The sequence below is a fragment of the Suillus paluster genome, assembly GCF_016628075.1.
Source record: "Suillus paluster strain FC165 chromosome Unknown EDB91scaffold_34, whole genome shotgun sequence".
Lineage (NCBI taxonomy): Eukaryota > Fungi > Basidiomycota > Agaricomycetes > Boletales > Suillaceae > Suillus > Suillus paluster.
Genome location: NW_024537594.1, coordinates 263,331 through 275,486, shown reverse-complemented (window position 1 = coordinate 275,486; position 12,156 = coordinate 263,331).

Genomic DNA, 12,156 nt, shown 5'->3' with positions numbered 1-12,156 from the left:
TATGTATCAATTTGGAATGTGTGTGAATAAGCTATACCTTTCTGTGGCAGCTAGGTTATGTCCAACAAGTGGCTGACAACCAAGCTTCACAGTCATGGTGGAGGATCATCCCTCACTTAGACACCCTGCTTGCTGCTCAAGGATATTGTGCTATACTATGTCATGGATCATTTTGAGGCTGTAGCTCTGCACAGATGTTACATGCTTATTGCACTGCAACTAGGTAATGACACAGGTATACCCGTGGGTGTTGTTAAGGTCGTGCTCAAGGGAAGAGTAACTCAAAGGGCTTGGCTTCAGCTCGTGCATTGTGCCCCTTACCCGAGTACGTGCCCTTAATTTCCAAGGGGCAGAAGGGAAGTCTAGGTAAGTCTGGAGGTCAGGCACAGAGAGAGTTTGGCAGAACTCCAGAAGGCTAGGAGTAAGTAGAGTAAGGCTACTTTGGACAAGTCTGGAGTAGAAATGGAACAGAGATAGACTACCCTAAGGTAGAACTGGAGATATAGTCTTAAGGAATAAACCCAAGACTCAGAGGTGGACAAGAGATCAGACTCAAGTCCGGAGAAACAGGAATAAGCAGGAACTAAGATGATATTTGAACTGAGGAGGTATGGAGTTTTACAGGAGTTTGTATACTGTAGATATCATGTAAGTAATCAGTCAGCAAAGTAAAAGCTATGCCCAAAGCATATAGAAAATCTATTAGTAAGTGTACAACAGATCAAAGAAATGAAGTTGGAAATGAAGTGCAGATGGATGGATCAGTAAGCAAGGCAGAAAGGTGTACGAACAGTAGCCAGAGAGCAGTAATCTAAAAGGAGATAGGTGTGAGTCCAGAGATGAAAACGGAGTGCTGGACAGAGAACAGGACAAAAACCTGGACTTTCATAAGAGAGAGTCTGGAATTCCGGGTATGGAGGTATGGGATATGACAGCCATACTGGATGGGGCACTTGTGACAACCACTGTCACCAAAGCTCTTCATTGGTGCTACAGTGCTAAACTCATCAATTTGAGGGGCAGGATCACCAAGAGCAGTCTTTGGGCATGACAGAATGGGAGGGCTACTCATGAGAGGAGAGTTACACTTGGAAGGGGAACTACTAGGTGAAATAGATGTAGGAGGTGTAGATACCAACCTGCAAAATACAGCAAGTAGAGGTACAGTGTCTGTTATTGGGTCAACAAACCTGGACTCATGAGAACTGCTTCTTGATTCTGAAGAGCTACTCATCATGAATGCTGGCTAATGGTGTATTGGGCTGTGAGAACTTCAACCAACCTAGGAAGAGGGATTGGATATTGAATAGTTGGCAACACCTGAATGTGGACTTCTTCCCACATGAGAAGCAGTTACTTAGCACTGATTATCAGAATCTCATTATCATCAGAGTCAAGTATTAAGTAGGTACTCAGCTATTATAAGAGTCCTTGCCAGGAAAGGATATGTTTATCCTGAACAACTTCTTGAAGTTTAGGCTCAGCCAAGCGAAAGTAGAGGCCTTGAAAGTGTGGGACTTGTTCATCTACTGGTATATGATTATGTTTGAAGGAAGGATATACAAAGTCATTTAATGACTACTTTGCAATTGCCAGAATCTACAAACTGTGGGAGGGTCAGACTCAGAACATGATGGTGATCACTCACACCAATCTTCCAATGAGCCCCGCTTCATCTTACCAGTAACCAATACTATGGGAATGGTCACAGTGAGTCATTCCATGGCATGATGGAATAAATCTAGAGGAAGTCACCTGTACTGGCCTCAAGTCAGATCATGAAATATGTGCATTGCAGTTTTGGGAAGTTCAAGTTGATTTGGGAGTGCTGAAACCATTAAGTTTGGGGTATTGCAACTCTTTGAGTCGGGACTATTGTGAAATTGTTCCTCAGGAAACATGACAGCTACATGATTCTCTGAGGCTGACTCAGAAATGCCAGTGGTGATGTGGTGCCTTCAATTTGGATTGGCCTAGGCAAGATTCGGAACATCATAGCCTGAGTGTTACCTACTAACTGTGGCAGTACAAAAGAAGTAAGTCTCAGTGAGCTCTATGATGATACTTACTGAAATTGGACCATAGCTGCATCTACTAGTACTATTACCAACTTTGAAGAACTGTGAATAGCATTGCATCTCAAAGACTTGAACGACCACCATTGCCTTGGAATTAAAGCTAGCCGCAAAGTTGCTAGCAACCCCAAAGTGCAATGCATCTAGGTCTCGTAGGATCTCTTTGGATTGTTGCCCTCCTTTCAAGCTTGTTTCTATTCATGATGTTGTGCAGTGCTGCAGGTTGCTCTTGGGAGAGGGCAACAGATGTATGTTGGAGTGGCCAGATCTGCAGTCTTATGAAGGCTAAGCACAACCTTTGTTTGTTGTGTTTGTTCTATGTGTTTGCTTGTTACTATCCTCACTCAGACCCCAGAACCCCAGCTCAACTCCTGGCACCCTATCCCATGACTCGACCCTTGCCACCTGCCACCTGTACCTGTGTTCATCTTGAGTCCCTGCAGGACTCCCCACTACATATGCCCCCCTCCAAGTGCACACCTCCAGGGGTGTACCTATGGATAATCTAATCCAGGTCTTTTGTCCTCTATGTTGTCCTCTTCTTTGTCACTTCTGAGTACTTCACCCAGTTCTAGTTCTTCTCCTGTCTCCTGCTCTAGCAAGTCATCTTCATTGACATCATTCCTGAGCATGGCTTGCATAAAAAGTGCTGTGCCATCTCATGGAATGAAATGGCAAAGTTGTTGGGCATGGAAGAGCCCCTGGAGAGGAAATCCTTTGAGGTTGGTGAGGGTATATGAGTTCCCTATTCTGGATACAATATGTCATAGGGCTGACCATTGCAGTTGCAGTTTCCTTGACAATGCCATGATTATGTTTAACGAGTTAGTGTAGACTTGAACTAATTGATCTGGCTTGAAAAGAACTTCACCTATAATTGATTTGAGGACCTGTCTATCAAAGGTGGCTTTGCATTTAGCTGTGTACATGGTAGCGTGATCTGCACCATTGAGGCACTGTTGGTCTACATAGGCCATGTGAACATCAACTTCTGTGGTTGAAGGGATTTTGATAGCAATGGTTGCTGGAGTAGGGATGGTATTGACAATGAGGCCAAGGATGAGTTCCTTTGGGGAGAATTGGAAGGCAGGTATGATGTGCTTGTTGAGTTGATGTATAGTGGTATCAAAGTGATCTGGCCATGATCAAGGTAGGTCTTCTGTTTTCATGCTATCATACTTGTCCTCTCTGAGTCCCAGGCTGCATAGCCATTTTAACTGTCCCAGCAGTTTCCCATTTGCATTCTCAACAAGTCCATTGACCCATGGTGAGTATGCTGCGACAATGTGATAGTTGGTGTCATGCATTGTGCACCATGCACTTTCAACTTGAAGCCCTAGGCAAATTGCAAGTAGGTGTTGAGGAGGAGTAAGACATTGTAAAACCCATTCTTTCCTTTGGGAAGGGATAGGTAATCAGTAATGATGAGTTTCAATGGGTGGTAGCAGGTTATAGGGTACATAAGAGCATGTACCTGTGTTGACCTGAAGTTCTTGTATTGGGGGCAATCAAGTAGTGCTTTCATGATAGAACAGTCTAGTTTGGGGCTAAAGATGTGTTCCAAGAGCTTGAGTTTCATGAGATCACATCCCCAATGTCTGTTATTTGCATATTCTTGCCAAGTGAGTTCTATAGCCTCTAGTTGAGAAACACATTCTAGGTGGGAATGTGCCCTGGTGGTTCTGCCATCTGCAATTCACCACAGTTGTCCCTCCTCAATAATATATCCCAATGCTTTATGTTGTGCCTGTCAATGATCATGTTCAGGCTTAGCACTGTCTTGGTTACTCAGAGCATCAATAACCTCTAGGAATAGAGGTTCCTCCTGAAAGTGTGTTCACAGTTCTGTGATGATAGTATCAGTAGTATCAATGTGAAATAAATCATTGACTAAGCCATGTGCAATCTCCCAGCCCTTGCTCATGGACCAGGCACTTCCATCCCCATCTATTTGTGATTGACCTGATGCTTGATGGCTCAGCATGTCTGCCACTGTGTTCAAGATGCCCGGTTGGTGGCACACATCCACAATGTGATATGCCAGGATCCCATCCCTCCAGCATGTGTGAACCAGTGAGAGTTTTTCACTTAGCAATGTGTCTCATAGTGCAATGCAGTCAGTCTCAACCTCCACTAGGAAACCCCACACAGTCCAGTCAAAGTGATTGAATGCAAACTTGAGAGCAGTGAATTCCAGTAAGTATGGTTTATACCTTTCTTCTGCTAGGGATGTGTGCTTTGATGCAAACCCAACTAGATGTATTCTTGTCATATCCTGTACCTCCGGACCCGGAACTCCAGATCCTCCCCTATGAAAGTCTGGGTCTCCATCCTATTCTCCATCCTGTTGTCCGCCTGGTGCTCCGCCTTCATCTCTGGACTCACATCTATCTCCTTTTAGAGTATTGTTCTCCAGCTACCAGTTGTACACCTTTCCGTTTGCTTACTGATCCATCTGTTTTGCACTTCATTTCCGACTTCATTTCTTTGATCCGTTGTACACTTACTAATAGACTTTCCATATGCTTCAGGCATAGCTTTTACTTTGCTGACTGATTACTTACATGATATCTACAGTATATAAACTCCTGTAATACTCCGGTACCTCCTCAGTTCGAATATCACCTTAATTCCTGCTCATTCTTACATCTTGGGACTTGAACTTTGTCTCTTGTCAATCTCCGAGTCTTAGGATTGATTCCTTTGACTGTACCTCTGACTCTCATCTTAGTTCTGCTCGTTCCTGCTTCTCTGGACTTGAGTCTGATCTTCTGTCCACCTCTGAGTCTTAGGGTTAATCCTTAAGACTATATCTCTGGCTCTACCTTAGGGTAGTCTATCTCTGTTCCGTTTCTACTCCGGACTTGTCCAAAGTAGTCTTACTCTATTTGCTCCTAGCCTTCCAGAGTTCTGCCGAACTCCCCCTGTGTCTGACTTCTGGACTTACCTGGACTTCTGTCGGACTTCCCCTCTGCCTCTCAGAAATTAAGGGCATGTACTCGGGTAAGGGGCGCAGCACATGAGCTGAAGCCAAGCCCTTTGAGTTACTCTTCCCTTGAGCACAACCTTAACAATTCTGATCCTTGTTTCCTCCAATTCAAGCTGTGTTGTGAATCATTGGGATAAGATGGCCCCAAATCTGTCTTTGCAGCCATCACTGGTGACAATAAATGGTGTGCCATTGAATTTTAGGGCTTGTAGGACTGGCTCTGATACCAGTATTTGCTTGAGTCATAAAAATGCGCCTGTGTGCCTTGGTTCCTAGTAACATGCTAAGTTATACTCCCATAGGTACTGCCTGTATTTCCATTTACCTGCTTTGGCACTGTGTGGTGGGCGATCAAGATTACATTGAAGGTCAGTGAGGGGTGCTGCAATGTGTGCATAATCTTTGATGAGGGGTCTGAAGTAGCCTGTCAGGCCTAAGAACCACATCAATTACAACAGGTTATTGGGCACTGGCCATTCAGCTACTGCTGTGATTTTGGCTAAGTCCAGTGAGATTGACAGCCCTAATTCACGGCATCTGACAAAAAAGATGCAGAGTCTGCCAAGTAGTTCCTCAAACACATCTCCCATCATGGCTCCATCATCCACATAAAGCTCAAACAAGAGCTTCAATAGGATGTCATGCAATGCTTGTGCTGTGAGATCACTAAAACAAAAAGGTGCACCTTGAACACCCATTGGCATGTGTTGATAGGTTTCATATCCCCTGCCCTCTGTATAGAAGCACAGATATGGTTGACTGTCTTCTTCTACAGGAATGGTGTAAAACCCTGATGTGAAGTCAAGGACACAAATATATTTGTGTCTGGCAAGTTGTTGTTGTTTCACCAAGATATCACCTTGTGGGGTTGGTGCTACCTTTGAAACCTTGTTGACTTCACTGAAATTTTGACAGATACTGTTATGATCAGCGTTCACCAAATGGTAAAGGCCTAACACAACCACTAGGACTCGTCAAGGATAAGAGCAAAGAGATGATATTGAGAGTGAACGTCTGAGTCTACACTGGGTAGGAACGAAGAGGTTAAGTCTAAAGAGAAACTATGCTAACTATCCTTCCTATATACATAACATTGAATCAGAGATATCTGAGTCTGTAAATAATCAGCCAATGAGAAAAGAGTCGTACGATACTGCTGCATGACGTCGCGATATATAAGCAATGATGTCAGAGACGGAGATTAAGTGATAGGAAGACATATAGTTCTAGCCCTGGGCGTAGGGGATCCGATCGGAGATGTGATTGGTGAAATGTGAAGAGGTGAAGTTGTGACATGGTGATGATGTGATAATGTGAAAGGTAGTGGTGTCACGTGACCGGTTCGGGTATGGGACATAGCCGAAGGAAAACCGAGGAAAGAAAAATGATTCGTATTGGGAATTCGTGACATTACCCCCTTTTTAAGGTGAGCGTCCTCGCGAACATAGGATGGTCGAATATTTTTTTGTCTCCATTCCAAGAAATCAGGAGTTTGTAAGACTGGAATGATTGCGCTTGCAATTCGACGCGACTTGGGTGCATCGGGATTTGCCGCGTAAAACTCGCTGACTAATCTCAGGAGAATTTTTTAGGTTTTCTTCGTTTTCCCATGTCACTTCTTCTAATGGATATCCTTTCCACTTTGATAAGAATTGCAATCGGTTTCGTTGCACTCTGCTGGCTATCACTGCTTCTAATTCGTATTCTTGCATGCCTTCCACGATTTCAGGGGGTGGACGTTCTGGTGCAATGCGAGTTGTTAATGACGAGGTTTTATGAGCGGTGAGTAGTTCTACATGGAAAACCGGGTGGATTTGATAGGACTCTGGTAACTTCAACTTGTAGTTCAATTCGCCTATTCGTTCGAGTATTTCGAAGGGACCAAGGCGGCGATCCGACAACTTCTGACTCGGTCGTCGTTGTCTAATGTTTTTAGCGTCTAGCCAAACCCTTTGTCCTACTTCAAAAACTGGTGCATCTTTTACTCCCCTATCATAGAAACGTTTCATCCGATCGTTGGCGATTTCTAGCGTTGCCTTCGCTTCCTCTTGTGCTTCTCTCATTTCTGCTACTCTTTGATCGGCTAATGGAACGGTGTTGGAGGAATTAGGGGAGATGATGAATTCGGGATTATAACCGTAGAGGCATTTGAAGGGAGAATGTCCGGTTACCGTAATAGAGTTGTTGTGCGTGAATTCTGCAATAGGAAGCCATGATACCCAATCGTTCTGACGATAAGACGTAAACGCCCGAAGGTATTGTTCAACTTCTTGGTTTACTCGTTCTGTCTGTCCGTCTGTTTGTGGGTGATATGCGGTTGACATGGACCATTTGATTCCCAGTCTTTTTGAGACTTCCTGCATGAATTTGGATACGAATTGTGTTCCTCAATCGGAGATCACCTTTTTCGGTGTTCCATGTAGTTTCCATACGTATTTGAGGAACAAGTCCGCGATTCCTTTTGAAGTAACGTCCTTGGTGGTTGGTGCAAGATGAGCTTGTTTGGTAAATCGATCGACTACTACGAGGATACTGTCTTTGCCTTCTGATTTTGGGAGATCGGTAATCAGGTCACAGCTAACTGTTTGCCATGGACCCTCGGGAATTTCATTAGGCTTCAAGGGACCATGGGGTTTAGATGGTAACACCTTCGTTTGTTTGCACCTGTTGCATCCGTCTACGTAGTCATTGACCCATTTCTGCATTTGCGGCCACCAATAGTTATGGGAAACGAGTTCGAGAGTCTTAGCACGTCCCATATGGCCTGCTGCTGGTGTATCGTGAAAGATTTCCAGTATTGAGCGGCGAATGTCTTTGTTATTGGGTACATAAACCAATCCTCTGAAAAGAATAAGTCCATCTTCTGTATTCCACTCCTCTAGTCCTTTTCGCAGTTGTACTGGGGCTTTCTTAAGGGTTTCGATAGCATTTCGAACTTCCGGATCTAGATCTGTGCAGTTTCTGATTTGTTTAAGCAACATTTGCTCTCCCTGTATCAGAACTTGACCTCTTTTTGCGGCTTTTATTTGGAAAAACTCGGGTTTCAAAAGCACGCGAATCCGAATTGTCGTTTTCTACCCCCCCTTTGTGATCTGGCCTCCTGGACAGAGCGTCGGCAGTGTCGTTGACCCTCCCCGGTTTGTGGTGCAGTGTGAATTCATACTCTGCAAGGAACAAAGACCATCTCGCTTGTCTGCGAGTCAACTTCTGACTTGTCATGAAGTACTCAAGGTTTTTGTGATCCATCCATATCTCTACCGGTTCTGGTGCTCCTTGTACATAATGCCTCCACTCTTCCAAAGCGCGGATAATGGCTAATAGTTCTTTGTCATGAATATCATAGTTCCGCTCTGCGTCTTGCATAGATTTACTAAAAAAGGCAACAGGGTGCCATAGTCCATCATCTTCCTTTTGAGACAATACGCCACCCGTAGCATAGTCAGATGCATCTGTTTCGATTTTTTTCTTTTTTGTGGCATCTGGCATTGCTAATATTGGTGCAGGATGTGAAATTGTCTTTAAGGGTTTGGAAAGCTTTTTCTTGTTTGTCCGTCCATTTCCATGGTACATCCTTCCTAATGAGATCGTTCATGGGTTTGGCAATGTTCGAGAATCCGAGAATGAAACGACGATAGAAATTTGCGAATCCCATGAAACGTTGGATGTCCTTGACACAGGTAGGAGTGGGCCATTCTTGTACTCCTTTAACCTTGACTGGATCCATAGAAACATGTCCATCCTTGATGATTAGTCCGAGAAATTCCACTTCTTTTTTCTCGAATGAACATTTTTCGGGTTTGAGATAGAGGTCTTTCTGTGTTCTTCTATGGTACCGTTCGTGAAAACCAGGATGTCGTCGATATAGACTACAACGACTTTTCCTTCTTTTAGATCTTGGAAGATTTGGTCCATCATGGTTTGGAAAGTGGCAGGAGAGTTCGTCATTCCGAAGTACATTACTACTGGTTCATGGTGTCCGAAAGGAGTTTTGAAGGCTGCCTTCCATTCATCTCCTTTTCGCATTCTAATATTATTGTATCCCCATCGAACGTCCATTTTCGAAAAGAGGCTTGCACCGGTAAGAGAATCGATGAGATCTTGCGATCGAGGAAGAGGATATGCATTTCGGACGGTTTTCTCATTTAACCTCCGATAGTCCATGACGGGTCTAAGTTTTCCGTCTTTTTTGGCTACAAAGAAGAAGGGAGCCGCTACTGGAGATTCTGAATCTCGCAATCATCCTAATTCATATTCTTGTTTGAGCCACTTTTCACATGCGTCATGTTCTGCTGGCGAAAGGGGATATGCTTTCGAATTTGGAGGAAGATCATTGGGATCCTTGAAGTCTACCTTATGATCCCACTTCTTAGATTCGGGGAATCTAGTAGATTCTTCTTCGGAGAAAACCTTGAGATAGTCATGGAGCCATTCTGGGACCATCTCTTCTACGGACTTTTTTTCCTTCTTCTTTTCCTCTTTTTGAGCTAACTCTGAAGCCACCGAGCTTTTGTACTTGATCCATAGGTTTCGTGGTGAATCTTCATCTTCGATCTCCTCCATTTCTACTCTTTTAGGAGCATTCGAATCTGAAGATTGCGCCATGGCTATGGTGACTTCATCGTCATCTTCTTCTATGGGCAACAAGGCAGGTAACGTATCTCTTTGTTTTTTTGTTCTTTTCTTTTTCCTCTTTATCCTAATATCCTCGCATTTGACTGGGCAGCGGTTCAACGTCATTTTTCCCGCATTCCAGTCTATGTTTGGATTATGATATCGTAGCCAGTCTACTCCGATGATGACATCATCGGTTCCTAGATCTGTGATCAGAAAGGCTACTTCTTCCTCGTGATCTCCTATCTTCAGTGTCAAATCTGCGTAGCTTTTGATTGGTCCGGCGGAGTTTTTAGTTCCATCAATATTGCGGATGGGCAGTGCTCGCAGTAACTGCCTTGTTTTGACTTCGTTCTTGTCTACGAACTTTTGGCTTAGAAATAAGTTCGTTGCTCCACAGTCTACTAGAGCTTCCAATTCTGCTTTTTTGTTTTTTCCTTTCAACGTGATTGGCAAGTAAAAATGATCTCGTTTATTCCCAGAACAAACTTCTGATACCTCTGTAAACATGATTGCCGAATCACTAAGAAAAGAAAAATGATTGTTCTGGTCTAAGTTCGCAGTCAACTTCGACCCTCCTAAAAACCCCGTTTCTTCAATGCTTCATCTGACGAGGTTAAGAAAATTCTTTCGTTCACGATGCGTTGGATATCCTCCAGTGTGATGGGCTTCACCGCTGGTTTCTCTTCTTCTTCTTCCTTGACCGCTTTGATAGCGGGTTTCTTGCCCTTGGTATCCATTGGTTGTCCAGTGCAATTACGGGCCATGTGCCCGGGTTTTCCACAACGATAACACTTGAAAGTGTCTCCCGATTTGCCTTGAGGTTGGGGTCCACCTCGTGTTTTTGATGCGTCTACATCCATTGCATCTCCTCCTTGAGAAACTGGTTTGAGAGGGCCTCTTTCATTCCATGGGCGACGTGGTGGTTGCCAGGTCTTCTTTTTCTCATCGTCCAGTTCCTCAAAGTTTGCTCCGATAATAAGAGCCTGTGAAATCATGCCTTCCAGGGTGCTCTTGTCCCTAGGGTTTACGTGGGCCAACTGATCTCTGATCCGTTGGGATAATGCAAGGCGGAACTTGCACATGAGTTCGTAGTCTGAAAAATGGCAGTGGGCGATCTTCTGTCTGAAGAGAGAGACGAATTCCGCGATGTTGCAGTTTCCTTGCTGGAGATGATCTATCTCCCGAGCAATCTTCTCTTCCTTGTTGACGATGCCCCACATGGCTTGCATATCGCCTTTTAATTGGTCGTAAGACCCAAGTCGTCCACTTAAGGCAGTTTTGGATACGCTTTCTCCCCATTTCGCTGCAGAGCCCTTGCAGAAAGAAATAAGACAGGAACTCTTCTGGAGCTCAGAGGTGGTGGGATAGGAGGTGAGGTAGAGATCGAGTTGAGAGAGGAAGGTGTCAACCTCAATAGAGTTCTTGTCTCCTGTGAACTCTGTAGGTTTGGCCATCTTGAGATCAGAGCTCGAAACTCCAGAGGTAAACGCTGGTGTTGTTGGCGTTGTCGTACGAAAGGCTTGCAAAGCCATGATCGTTTGTTCCGCTGCCACTAGCCTCTGGGCTAACTCGTTCTTCTCTGTCTCCACCCTGTTTAGGTTCTCGGCTAAGAGTGCGAGATGATCTTTCAACTTGTTGTACCGGTGTTGGTTTAGATCTCTTTCTGCTGCGGTTACGGTGAATATGGCGTTCGAAATGCTCTCGTGGGTGATGGTAGTCCCTTGAGGGCCTAAGATGCCTTCCGCTACCACAGAGCCCGGCCTTGACAGGGTCGGTGTGGAGCTTTCTGCAGATCCCGACGGCCCTGCTCCTAGTGTCTGCCATCCTTGAATTGGTGCGTGGTGTGGGGCGGGGGATTGGATTGTTCTCCAATCTTGCTCGGACATGAAGGAAAGGGCAGTTGTTTTCCCGACAGGTATCGTTGTCGTGGATTTGTAGGGCGCGGTCTCTGACGAGACGAGATCTCCAAGGGGGAGCTATGATGACTATAGGTGCGAATACAGCGCGTGTAGCGGTTCGTCAACCTAAGTAGAACTCGAAAGGAGTTTGGGAGCGACGCGGTGAAGTTTGGGTCTTCTCGATACCCAAAACCTCCTAAGGTAATGTAACTAGGGTTGTAAGACCCGCGAGTGCCGTTCTTTATAGTACGAAAGAAAAGTAGGTAGCGTGCAGTCGGTAGGGTTTTGGACCTAACTGCAGGCGTGCGGAAACAGGACCTAAGTGTCGCTGCTCCTTATAGACTGGCGGCTCGCATAGGGCAAGGGCCTGGTCTACTTCTACAAAAGACTATCGTAAAAGAAATTGGTATAGTGCACGTCTGGGAAAGATGGTTAAAAACGTAATCCGTGAGAGTTCTCTCAGCAGAATAGCACGGGTGAAGTTTATCGAGGACAAGGTGTCCACGACAAAGTTCGAGTCGGAGTGGTAAGAAGACTTAACCTAATGTTATGATCAGCGTTCACCAAATGGTAAAGGCCT